Source organism: Saccopteryx leptura, chromosome 11 (assembly GCF_036850995.1).
Source record: "Saccopteryx leptura isolate mSacLep1 chromosome 11, mSacLep1_pri_phased_curated, whole genome shotgun sequence".
Classification (NCBI taxonomy): domain Eukaryota; kingdom Metazoa; phylum Chordata; class Mammalia; order Chiroptera; family Emballonuridae; genus Saccopteryx; species Saccopteryx leptura.
Window position 1 is genome coordinate 4,497,379 of NC_089513.1, and position 12,158 is coordinate 4,509,536.

Here is a 12,158-nt window from a genome sequence, read left to right on the forward strand (position 1 = left end):
CCCGGTATCCTAGTGGCTTGGAGGACAGCAGGCAGCCACCCACCGCCACCCTCAGGAAGAGAGGGACGCCGGCTGTTCCTTCTGCCCCGCACAGACGCTCCTCACCTGCCAAGTGCATGAGGAAAACTGGGCATTTCCCGGAGAGGGAGACGCGCCCCCGACCCCAGGCTGCTGAGCCCGGAAAGGCGTGCAGGGCTGGATCACGTGGCAGGGGCCGCCCTCACCGAGTCCCACGGGCAGGGCAGCATACACCCCAGAAGTGGCCTCGTGCTCTGGAGGCCAGAGGTCCGAGATGATGTTGTCGTCAGGGCTGGCTCTTGCTCAGGGCTGTGAGAGACACTGTGCTGCAGGTTCACCCCTCAGTTTATAGACGACCATCTTCACGTCCACGTGGCATCTTCCCTGTGCACCTGCCTGTGTCCAGACTTCCCTTTCTGATTAGGATACCGGTCATGTTGGACGCGGGCCCCTGAACTGAATGAAAGACCTCATTTTAACATGGTTCCCTCTGTAAAGACTCTGTTTCTCAATAAGGTGACACCCTGGGGGTTAGGATGTCAACATATGATTAGGGGTCAGGGAAACGATTCAATCCCTAGCAGGGGACCTAATGAGTGCGTTAAACAAAATCCATCTCCTCACCTTTGGGACCTTCCAACATTCGCCTAACCACTGCCGACTCCCTGTGCACTGTCTGGTGCGGGCCAGTCTACCAGCCAGCCCTGCCTAGTCCCCCCTTAGGCCGTGGGCAACACTCCTCACATGCCTGCCTGAGCCACGCCTCCTCGGGCCACAGGTGGTCTGTGTGGCCTCTTTCTCAAGCACCTGACCTTCTATGCCTAAATAGTAAGTCACTTGTACCCACTGTAATTGGGTGCAAAGCAGCAGAGCCCTTGGATTCCAATTTCTCTGAGAGATTGTAGATTCTAGACTCAGATACGAGTGCACAGGACCAAGGGGGGAAGCAATTTTATTTTGTTGGGCTGCAAATGAATTGCAGTTAGTTCTTTTTGAGAAAGGGGGAGAAGGACATGTTGTTAATTCACTGTGAAAGGTAGGGTCAAGTATTGAGATGTGGCAAGGACCTAATTAGGTACAAAATGGAGCGACATATCCTCCTAGAAATGTTCTCTAATCCGCCAAATTCCTTTCTTCGACAGGACCCGAGGGGATAGGATGTCTCTGCGAGTTCAGAGTCACTGCTTTCAATGTATTCCACATGTGCCCGGCCATGCCCAGCTCTGTCTGTGCCTTAGGACACCCCCAGGTGGCTTTACAGGTGACTACTCTGTCCCCCACAGAAACACAGACAGCTGGTTAACATTTAGGAAAATTATATCTTCTTCAGGTTAATATTGTGGTTGTCTGTAATTAACCTGATCTGCATTGATGAATAAGAAAATCCACAGAATTGCTAAAACAGTGGCTCTTGCAGACTCTTGTGTGAAAATGGTATAATGATCACAAAAATAAAAAGTGCCCAAATAAAAGTGTTTTAAGATTGTACTGGCTGGGGGCTTGAAAAAAAGATTCAAGAGAAAAAGGTAGGAGAACCATACTTTCTCTGTCTAAAGAACACATGAAGCTTTCACCTCTGAGAGACGTCTCAAGGGCACAGGGGGAAAGTGACAGGCAGCATCGTTCTTGAAGGACTGGTTGGTTAACTCCACATAGACACCGGCATCCACTCTGGGAGGATTGACGGCTTTAGAACCTAATCCGAGGGGAATGAGACAGTGCTATCCTTCAAATGCGTTCACCCACATGGCTGCTGTACCATGGAAGCATTTAGTTGTGCACAAACAAGTCTGGGTATGCTGTGTGCAGACAAGGGGGTTTGAAAATTAACTCTGCAAAGCAGAGTAAGAAAGGAAACCAGATTGTGTGGCACTTCCATTAGGGGTCCGTGCTTTATGGTTTTCTTGGCAGGGACCCTAATGAAGAGAAAACATAGTAAGTTAGAAAACTCAGCCAGTGCCTACGCATTCTTGTCCCACCCACACAGAACATAGTTGGAAGTAGCCACAGATATGGTCATATCATCAGAGCCTTTCAAGTACCCTTGGAAGACATCCCCTAAATTCCTATTACAGTTGACATTTTTATTGTCACTGAGCAGTGACAAAACAAGAGGGTCAGCATGCAATGGTATCATTTGCGTAGATTAAAAAACAAAAACAAAAAAACACTTTTACAAAAGTTAGGAAACTCTATTCATGAAATATATTATTTCATGTTTAAACCATGTGTGGTATTATCTCTGTGCATTTGTTATGAGATGTGAAAAACAAAATGGCAGAAACCCATTGGGTGCCGTTCCAGAAACTGCTTGGCGTTGCTCACGGGAAACAGGCAGTAAGTCACTTCTACATGGGGTTAAGCAGAAATCGTGAAGCGTCTCTGTCAAGGAGGAAGGGTAGGGAGAAAGTGAAGAGTGTAGACACATACATTACGCACAAAGATGCCTACATTGTCACACCATGTTCCAATGTCACTTGACAGCACAAGGAACGTTGTGCATGTGACCAAGGGGGGGGAAGCAAATCTACCCAACAAAGGGCTGCAAATGAATTGCAATTAGTTCTTTTTGAGAAAGGGGGAGAAGGACATGTTGTTAATTCACTGTGAAAGGTAGGGTCAAGTATTGAGATGTGGCAAGGACCTAATTAGGTACAAAATGGAGCGACATATCCTCCTAGGAATGTTCTCTAATCTGCCAAATTCCTTTCTTCGATGGCAGGCATAGGTCTAAAGAAATACTATGTTAGCCTTATATTCACTTTTCCTCTGGTGTAGCCAGACAACAAAGATCTCTAAGGACAGAATGTAACAGATTGACTCTGTGTCCCCGAAAACACACATTTCAACCTTATAAAGCTGGTTATGCAGGTAGGTAGAAAAAGAAAATAGTTTGAACAATGCAAGAGAAGTATAAAAAAAAGTAGTGATCTGTGAGGATATTGTTGATTGATTCACTGCTCTTCATTTTGTAGAAAGTAAGGAAGAAATTATGGAAGATATTTTGACCAAATAAGCAGAGGAATAAAGCAATGGTTTAATGAGTGCAGGTGAATAATCTATGGTCTCATTAAAAAGCAGACTGGGGTTCAATGGGTCTGGGGTGGGCCCAGGTCTCAGCAAGTCTAACAAGAACCTGATGTGATGACGCTATGCCAGTGCTCCTTGAACCCCACTTTGAAGAGGAGTAGATCAGTGGAGGTCACTGATTCTCAAGTTGGGTTGTACATCTTCAGAAGTCATCTCTTAACCCCATCTTCGAGATGCAACTTCCACTGGTATGGGCTGCAAGCCAGGGGATCAAGGTGTTTCAACCATACCATGTGATTCTATGTGTGGCAAAGTTGGAAATCCATGGGTGTAGATAATATCATACTTTTTAGAAAATTACAAGGGTTATTTTTCACAGAAGAGAGTTCCAGAAGCTATTTTATTTTTTCTAGTGGACAACTGAGCCATTATACTTTCAAATATTTATTTCACGTCTTTGCTTTCTGGTTTGGGTGTCCCCTTGAACTCTATCAGGATAGACTGTCACTGAACTCTGGTTTTGCTGATGATGTAACAGGTCATTTCGGGTTAGAAGTCACACCTCCTGAAACATGTTGCAGGAAAACCTAGCAGTAAAGTACCCAAAAGTTGACTGGTAGAGAAGGTCATGGCTACACTTGAGGGAAGGGATAGGCAGTTTCTAGGGGGAAAGAATAAGCCTTATTTTTATTACTAATCGTCCATTACTCTGAACAAGGCAAGAGCAGAAAAATAATATGAATTCTTGGATTAGCATTTTATAGGACTCTGAAAGCCCTAAGGGATTCAAGACAGCACAGTAACTACTCTTCCTATCGATCTGCAGAGAACAGCCTGTTTAGTCCTTTAGATTGTGAATCTCTCGTTAAAAAAAATACTCATTGCTTTAAAACTTGAAAAATGCAGTGGTCTGGTTAAAAATTCTGAGGACCTTAGTTATTTCAAGTGCAAATGGCCCCATGCCAGGGCAGAGATGTTTTGTTATCTACAGAGACATTGGGGAACTAAATAAGAAAGGTATTTACACTATCCAAACACAAATTGTAAAGCATGGTCCAAGGAGAGGAGGGGAAATGTAACAACGAAAAGGAGAAACAAGATAGAAGAAAGAAACAGAAGTCAATTATTGAGATTTCTCCTTGTGGGCTGAAATATATGCCTCGTCTAACCCTCCCAGTGTGCCCTGGAGGTGGGCTTTAATTACACCAGTTTCATAGGCGATGAAACCATTATGCCACCTTGCCCACCAGTAAGTGGCTGAGCTCTGCTGGCTCACCACTCTGTGAAGGAGAACATAGGAAGGTGTGTGGTCCAGTTGGGGTTCAGCCCAAGATAGAGAACCAGTGACAGACATATATTAAGAGATCTACTGCAAGGAACTGGTTGATACGGTGAGGAAGGAAGCTTTGTCGGCATGTCTGAAATCCGGAGGGCAGGCTGCCTGGGCAGACAGGCTGGGGATATGCTGGCGGGAGGGGACACTATAGACCACAGGCAGAACTCCTTCTGGGAAGGTCAGCTCTCCCAATGATGGATGACCCTCCCCCCCAGATGGTCTAGTAGGATCACCTCTCTGACATGAAGTCTGTGGCTCATGGACTTTAAGTGGGTCTACAGAATGCCTGCATAGCAGCCCCTCGATTATGGATGGACTGACTGACCGGGGTCTGTCGCCGGGATAAGTGGAGCCATAAAATGGACCATCGTGGTGTGTTTGCATGTGGAGACAGGAGCTGGGATGGGGTAGGGGTGAAAAGGAGCCATGTTAAAAGACAGGAATAGAGAAATAGAAAGCGGTAAATGAAAGAGAAAAGAATATTGAAAAAAAAATAGAAACGGTTGGAAAAAAGGGAACGTGTTACTGGACCCGGATAAACAAGGCGTAGTCAAAGTAGGAGGATGCGGGGAAGAAAGAGTTCCTTCCTACCAGAGCTGGACCGAGCCTCCGGGCAGTGCCCTGAGGATATTATTCCCTCGCTGGTCAGTGGCCGGACCCTTCCCAGGATGTAGTTCAAGATGGAAGTTCTCTCAACACTGAAATGCACAATATATGCATGAGATTTGAACTCAGCTCAAACAGTTGGACAAGCTCCACTTTGGAGGGGTGTGATGGTTAATTTTATGTGTCAACTTGACTGGCCAGAGCAATGCCTGGGCAGCGGCTGCATGGCATTTCTGGGTGTGTCTGTGAGGGTGCTTCCCGACCCAGGAGGTGAGCGTTTGAGTCGGTGAAGTCGATTACACAAAGCGGTTATTACATTGATAATGGATTCTGCTGGGTGTTTTTGAATGTTTCTTTTTTACCCTTTGTCTTTTTCACCCTGTAATATTGTATCATTTTATATTAGTCAAGTTAAAGGAAGAGGTATATTAGTCCCTAGAATTAGTGTTCAAAAACTTAGGTCTAGCAGGGTGGTCAGTGTGTCAATTACAGGATAAAAATTATTCAAATCCCCCTTTTTCTAAAAGCTCAGCTGAAGATCAAAGGCCTGTCTCACTGGCTTTCGGCACATTGATGGTTAGATTCAGAAAACGCATCCTTCTAGCTAAAAACTGACCAAACCTATCGAAGAGCTCTCCCACACAGCATGGCTCTTTGTCCCTGGCATCTCTCAAAGACAGAGTAATAACAAAGTGGCATTTCATAGAGAAATAATTTGAATCACACAGAATAAATATGACAAATAGTGGTATATTGGAACACAGGGGGTCCTCGTGTTTAGGACAGTCTTGACAGACAACATTGTGAGTTTATGACGCTCACTCCCAGAAAAACTTAAAAAAATTGAGATGTGAGTGTTTTGGCTTACACCATTAGTGTCATACTTACAGAATAGCCTGGAACAATTCTTTAAGAAGGTAGAGAGGCCTGCAGCAGATCCTATACCCTGTACATCAGCTGCTTCTCTAGATAAAACACCTGTAGTGCAGGTAGAACCATCTCCAGCGTCTCCTGCATGTTCCTTAGGCAATCCTGACTCACCTGACCCAGTATCTCCAGCACCTTCTGCAGGTTCTCCTGCCTCTCCAGCTTCCTCCTCCCAATAGGTCCCCCTCTCTCAACAATGCCCCCTCCAGGGTGCAAGCCAACAACAGGAATAAAGGTAAGGATTTTTTTTGTCATCTTTTTTGTTACTATAGTACAGTGTACAGTGCAGTATATTTGTGTCCCTTTCCTTTTTCTGTGGCTTAGTTGTGTTTTTATGTTCTAGATTATGATTTCACAACTGTGTTATAGGATAGGTAAGCGACTAAGGCTAGCATGTGTTTCAACCTACACCAAAATTCGGGTTACGTCACTGACATAGGAATGGAGCTGTGTCATAGCCCAAGAACCCCCTGTATTGTTTACATGCTTGTTTTTATATTTTATTTTATGTGATTTGGTCTTTGTGATTTAGTTCTGTGGCTGCTTAGCCAATTAGAAATGAGAAAGTTAGGACTTAAAAATTATTACTCACCTGAAGAAATCACTGACTTATTATGATACTATAGGCAACCTAACTAGTAATAAATGAGTGAAAACATTTACAGAACTTTAGTTACTCAGTTATCATGGACACCCTGTACTGAATAAAAATGCCATCCTCCTATAGCAAGGGGTTTTTGTGATTTTTGTCTGTTCTTTGCTTTAGTTCTATGTAATTGTTTAAAAATTGAGTCAATATTACAGTCAATTCACTCAAATACAATTTCATTTATTTGTTAATGGCACATTAATTTCTAATCCACTTTTTAAAATTCATTTGCCATGACCAAAACTACTGAAACTTTCAAGGAACAAGCGTCCTAACAGGTGTGGCAGTGCGTGTCTCACTGTGGCTTTTTGGATCCCGTTCCTGCCTGTCTATCATGGTCTTCAGGGTTATTGGGTTCTACCTGGTCTATGTCTTCACCCAAAATTCATGTCTCAACTCTTTGCCACTGAATTATTCACTTTAAAATGGTTGACTTTAAGTTGTGTAAATCTCACTCTCATTAAAAGAAAAAATGCATCTCTATAACTGCATGCAGAACATTTAGATCCAATAAGTGAATCAAACTTGAATTCTGAAAGACACTGCAGCACGTCAGAGGTCGGAATCCACGGATCCAGGGCACGGACTGTGGGTAGAATCCACATTGCCTCCACACCCTTGTTTGATTTTCCAAAGGTTGTGATAACAGACTCCCTTGCAAATCTTAGTTCTGTGTAATAATAGGACGCCGAAATTACTGTGTGCTTTTGTTTTGGGGTGATGTAATGCAGGGGATGACTAAGCCTTTCATTTGCTTAGTCTTAAATATGCCAACTCATATAGCTGTAACTTATAAACTCTAATGTCCTATTCAAATACAATGTAACCCTTATGACCATGGTGAAGAGGGTATTTGGTAAGGAAAAACACTGTCTGGGCTCATAGTCATGGATTCTGTACATTATGTGAGATGACATATAGACTTACATGAAAAGCATTCATTCATTCATTTAAATGGGTTGTCAGTTGCCTTGTTATTTCAGAGACAGCAGAATATAATAGTGAGAGAGAACACAGAGGTTAAAACTCAAAGACTTAGCTTTCAGTCTCAGCAATGCCTCTCACTTAACTGGAGGACTGCAACATCTGACATGGTCATTGAGCTTCAGTTTCTTCATTGAGTTACTAGGTTTCATAAAACGTGAAGCACTATTCAAAAGCATATAATCATTGCCTTTGAAGACAAAGTTATAGTTGCCTGTATTTTCAACAATTATACATAAGTCGTGGGATTTGCAAATGATAGACAACAGAAATTGGAAATAAAAGAGAAAAAACTTTCTTAAATAATGTCATAATCTTTTTATAGCTTATTCAGAGTTAAATATCCTTCACATTTTTTAGCTACAGAATAAATTTATTTGTGCATCCACATAAATAGAATCCAATGTAACTGTAGTAATCATCCTCTGTCTTTTCTTTTAAATTTTATTTTATTGTGGTAAAAAAATTAATTCACTTTTTAGATGAATAAAGTGAAGATGGGATTTATCTCTCCAGTTTTAACTAAACAGCAAAGCAAATCAATGTATGTTAACATTCATAAGGAATTACCGTTTTTAGGTTTAATTTTTCTTTTATATTTTCTGTTTATCTTGAAAATACTGCTACCACACATCCAACTAATTTAGGGGATGCCTCTACAAAAAAAAAAAAAAGACATAAAAATACATTAAAGCCTTGAGGATTTTTGAATTCACACAACTTTATTCAAACTCCTTGTATATGTGTGTGTATGTTTGAATGTTGATGGTATGTTCTCATCAGTTCCATATAAAAAATGCCTAGCACTGTATTTAATTTTGGACCATTATACCCACTGTAACTGAACAGCATGTTCACATAAATATTCTGTGGCTGTCATCTAGACACATAGAAAATTTTACCCTCAGTTAGGGTTTTCTCCCCCTCTGGTAATGCAGGAAAAAAAATAGTGTTGAAATATGATTCCAACTTAAAATCTCAGAAATAATACCCCAAAGACCTGCTTCACTTACCTTACATTGGAGAAGTTTTAGATAGTTAATGTCTATTTATATGGTAATTTCTGTCCAATATGCATCTACTTTTTCTCTTTTCTCCTGGATTCCACTTTCACCTGATAAAACCCATCATTAAAGTCCTGAGTACAAATGATCCTCATGAATAGTGCTGGACTGATCAATAAAGTGTTCAAGTTTGTCTTAAGCGGAATGCTTAACAGTTCATGAATTAAAATGAGACGAGAGAATATTTGTGTATACCAAGTCATTTCTTTTATGTTAGTGACTTTTGGGGAGGACTGGCCTCTCTTTGGCCAAGAAGGTTCTGTCTTCTCTGCTCTCTGCTAGTGCCATCTGAGAAGTTACAGAAATAGGAAAGTTGGTAAAAAAATAATCCATGGCAATGTGCCCACCCTAAGTCATTGAACTCAAATGTTTCAACTATACCATATATTAAATTAGAGGGGGGAAAAAAGGAAGAAGCCAGCCACAATTATAACATAAAGAAATAATGAGACAGAGAAAATGGAGAGCGAAAACAAGAATACTTTGAAATTTATATAGTTAGCTTTTTATTTTATTTTTTAAAATTTTTTATTTATTCATTTTAGAGAAGAGAGACAGAGAGAGAGAAAGAGAGAGAGAGAAGGGGGGAGGACCAGGAAGCATCAGCTCTCATATGTGCCTTGACCGGGCAAGCCCAAGGATTTGAACCAGCAACTTCAGCATTCCAGGTTGATGCTTGATCCACTGCACCACCACAGGTCAGGCAGTCAGTTTTTTATTTTAAAATGATTTATTGAGCACCTACTATGTCCCAAGCAAACCCCCCCCCTTTACTGGGAATATAGCAGCAATATAGTCCTCTCACTGTACAGGAATACAAAGCAGTCTACACTCATGTAAATAAATAAGATGATCTAAAAGGTGGAAATGTTGAAGAACCACAAAGCACTCTGATAGAGAGAGACCGGAGAGAGGGGATTGGTTAGGAGGTCAGCAGGCACTGTTTGGTGGAGGGAGGGGGGTAATTAAGCTGAGACCTGAATGAGTTATGGGGCAGCCACTAACTGTGTGCGGGCAGGACGGTTTCCTGGGCGCAGGGAACATGTGACCCAAGCTGCTCAGTCAGGAACTGGTGTTTGGATGAACGGAAGGCCTGAGTTCCTGGAGACTAGTGTGTTGGACAAATATCAGGTCCTTGAACTTGGCAGGAGCCATGAACGTTGGGGACTGCAGGTCATGCTGACATGACTAGGTAAATGAAATTGCCAGAAACTATGAAAAGGGCCTGAGTCTACCCTCAGAGGTGACAACGGACAGCTGTGGGCTGGGCTGGGACATGATTCTAATACGCAGGGTAGCGTGGGGATAAATGGTGATGAGGGGAGACTTGACTTTGGGGGGTGCACACATAGTGCAATGTCCAGGCGCTGCATTATAGCATTGTACATCTGAAACCTGTGTGATTTTATTCATCAGTGTCACCCCAGTAAATTATTTTTTTAAAAGAAAACATGCAGCCACAGCTAAGCAGTACTCTGTTAGATTTTATTAAATTATCTCTTTGATTTTTTATTTTGCAAAGAATAAGGATCATGGACCTTAGGTCAACATCATGTAAGATATTCAAATTATTCACTATTTCTTTTCTTTATTTAGGACATATTTCCTATTTTTCAAAACCTTAAGTCACTTTGGGGATTTTTTTTTTAAGTCAAAATACAAATAGACACACAAAGCAAAATAGGAATCATTTAAAAGATTTCAAAACACCTGTTTACCTGTGTTGGCCAAGACATTCAGGCAAATTCTCTGCTCACAAATATGAGGGAATATTTTATAGCTTCATATTCATTTTGAAATATCTCCTAATTTTTTTGAGTGGTATTTATAAACAAAGGGTTTCCTGAAAGGTGTAGAGAAATGTGAATCTTAGTACGGATGCTTTCAGAGACAGCACAAAGACACAGCAGAGATCGAGAGAGGGGGGTGGAGAGAAGGTATGGATGAAGGATTTGCAGGCAGAAGTGTGCCATTCAGTGTCCCCAAGCTGACGCTCTGAGAGGTGGCGGTCCCTGGAGGGGCAACGTCGAGTGTGAGGGGCGGACACAGTACCTGGCTCCCACCCCAGAGCCTCCCCACACGCTGAGACTCCCTCACGTGTCAGAGAAGCCATGGCCAGAGAACTTCTTGGTATTTGGAAATGTGAAGCCTTTGTCCCCCTTATGAAACAAGGTGTCTTTAAATGGACGCACTCATGAAACAAGGTGATGTATCTTCAAGCCTGCTCTGGCTGGAGGCTCCCAGGAGTCTAGGACCAGTGGTTCTGCGTTTGCTCGCCCAGTCTCTGTGGTGACTCTGTAGAGCGTCCCTGCTAGGGATCATGAAAATCAAGCATCCCTACACATGTGTCCAACCAAAGAAGCACAGGATGTCAGAAAATTTAAAAACAATGTTAAGAAATTAAAAATTGGTTTAATAATTTGAAATCTATAACACGGTCGTGTGCTGTAAGCTTCAACATGGCAAAAATGTCAAATCATCACAAATCGCCTATATGGTTTATACGCTCTCCATAAAAATAACATTTTAAATGGAGCTTGACAAGATGTTTCTAAAATTTGCACGGAAATGTAAAGATCCAAATATAGCCAAAGCACTCTTAAGGGAAAAGAATGTGGGAGGACTTGAACTGATACATTTAAAGCCAATTCCTTAAGCATAAGGTTCTGATGCTAGGGTAGCCAGAGAACAGGGGGAAAAAAGGCTTCAAATAGGCCCAGGCATGGGGACACTTGTTTTATGACATAAATGCCTCGTCAGAGCAGAGGAGGAGAGAGAATGGGGACAATCTCCTCAAAGGCACAGAAAAAAAATATTGTATTGAACCCTCCCGCAATATCATTCACAAAAAATAATTCCACAGGGATTGTAACTATAGATTAACTCACACACACAGGCATATGAACTGACCAACTAAATAAGCAAATAAATGTAATTCAATTAATAGACTATCTTGATGATTTCATAACAGAAAAAAATATATATAAAAAATAAGTATTTTGTGTGATATATTCACACAATGTAATACTTTATAACTTTGAAATAAATGACCTCTAGTTATACATACACAAACATGAATCTTCAAGGCATAGTGGTTAATGTGAGCAAATGGAGGCAGGAGAAAAGAATACATATGTATGGTTCCATCTATGTAAAATTGAAAACAACGTAAAGGGACTGTTCAAATGATGCGAATGATCAGTTTAACCTCATTAGCGATCAGAGAAATATCAATGAAACAATAGTGAAATTCACTATCCTGCCTGAAATGGAAACAACCAGGTGATGGCACAAAGGGGGACGAAAGAAACTTGTACATCGATGGTGGAAGTGTACGTTATTATATCCATTTCAGAAAACAGGAAATATTAAGTTAGAGATGCTGATGCCCCATGACGAAGCAAGTCTTTAGAGCGTACTAGCAAAAAACAAGTTTATTCTGACATGCACTAAGTGGTAAGAAATCTATTCACAACTATTGCTATAGGGTTAGTGCAACAGGGAAGAGAAATCAGACTCAATTGCTAATACACTAAAGAGAGCT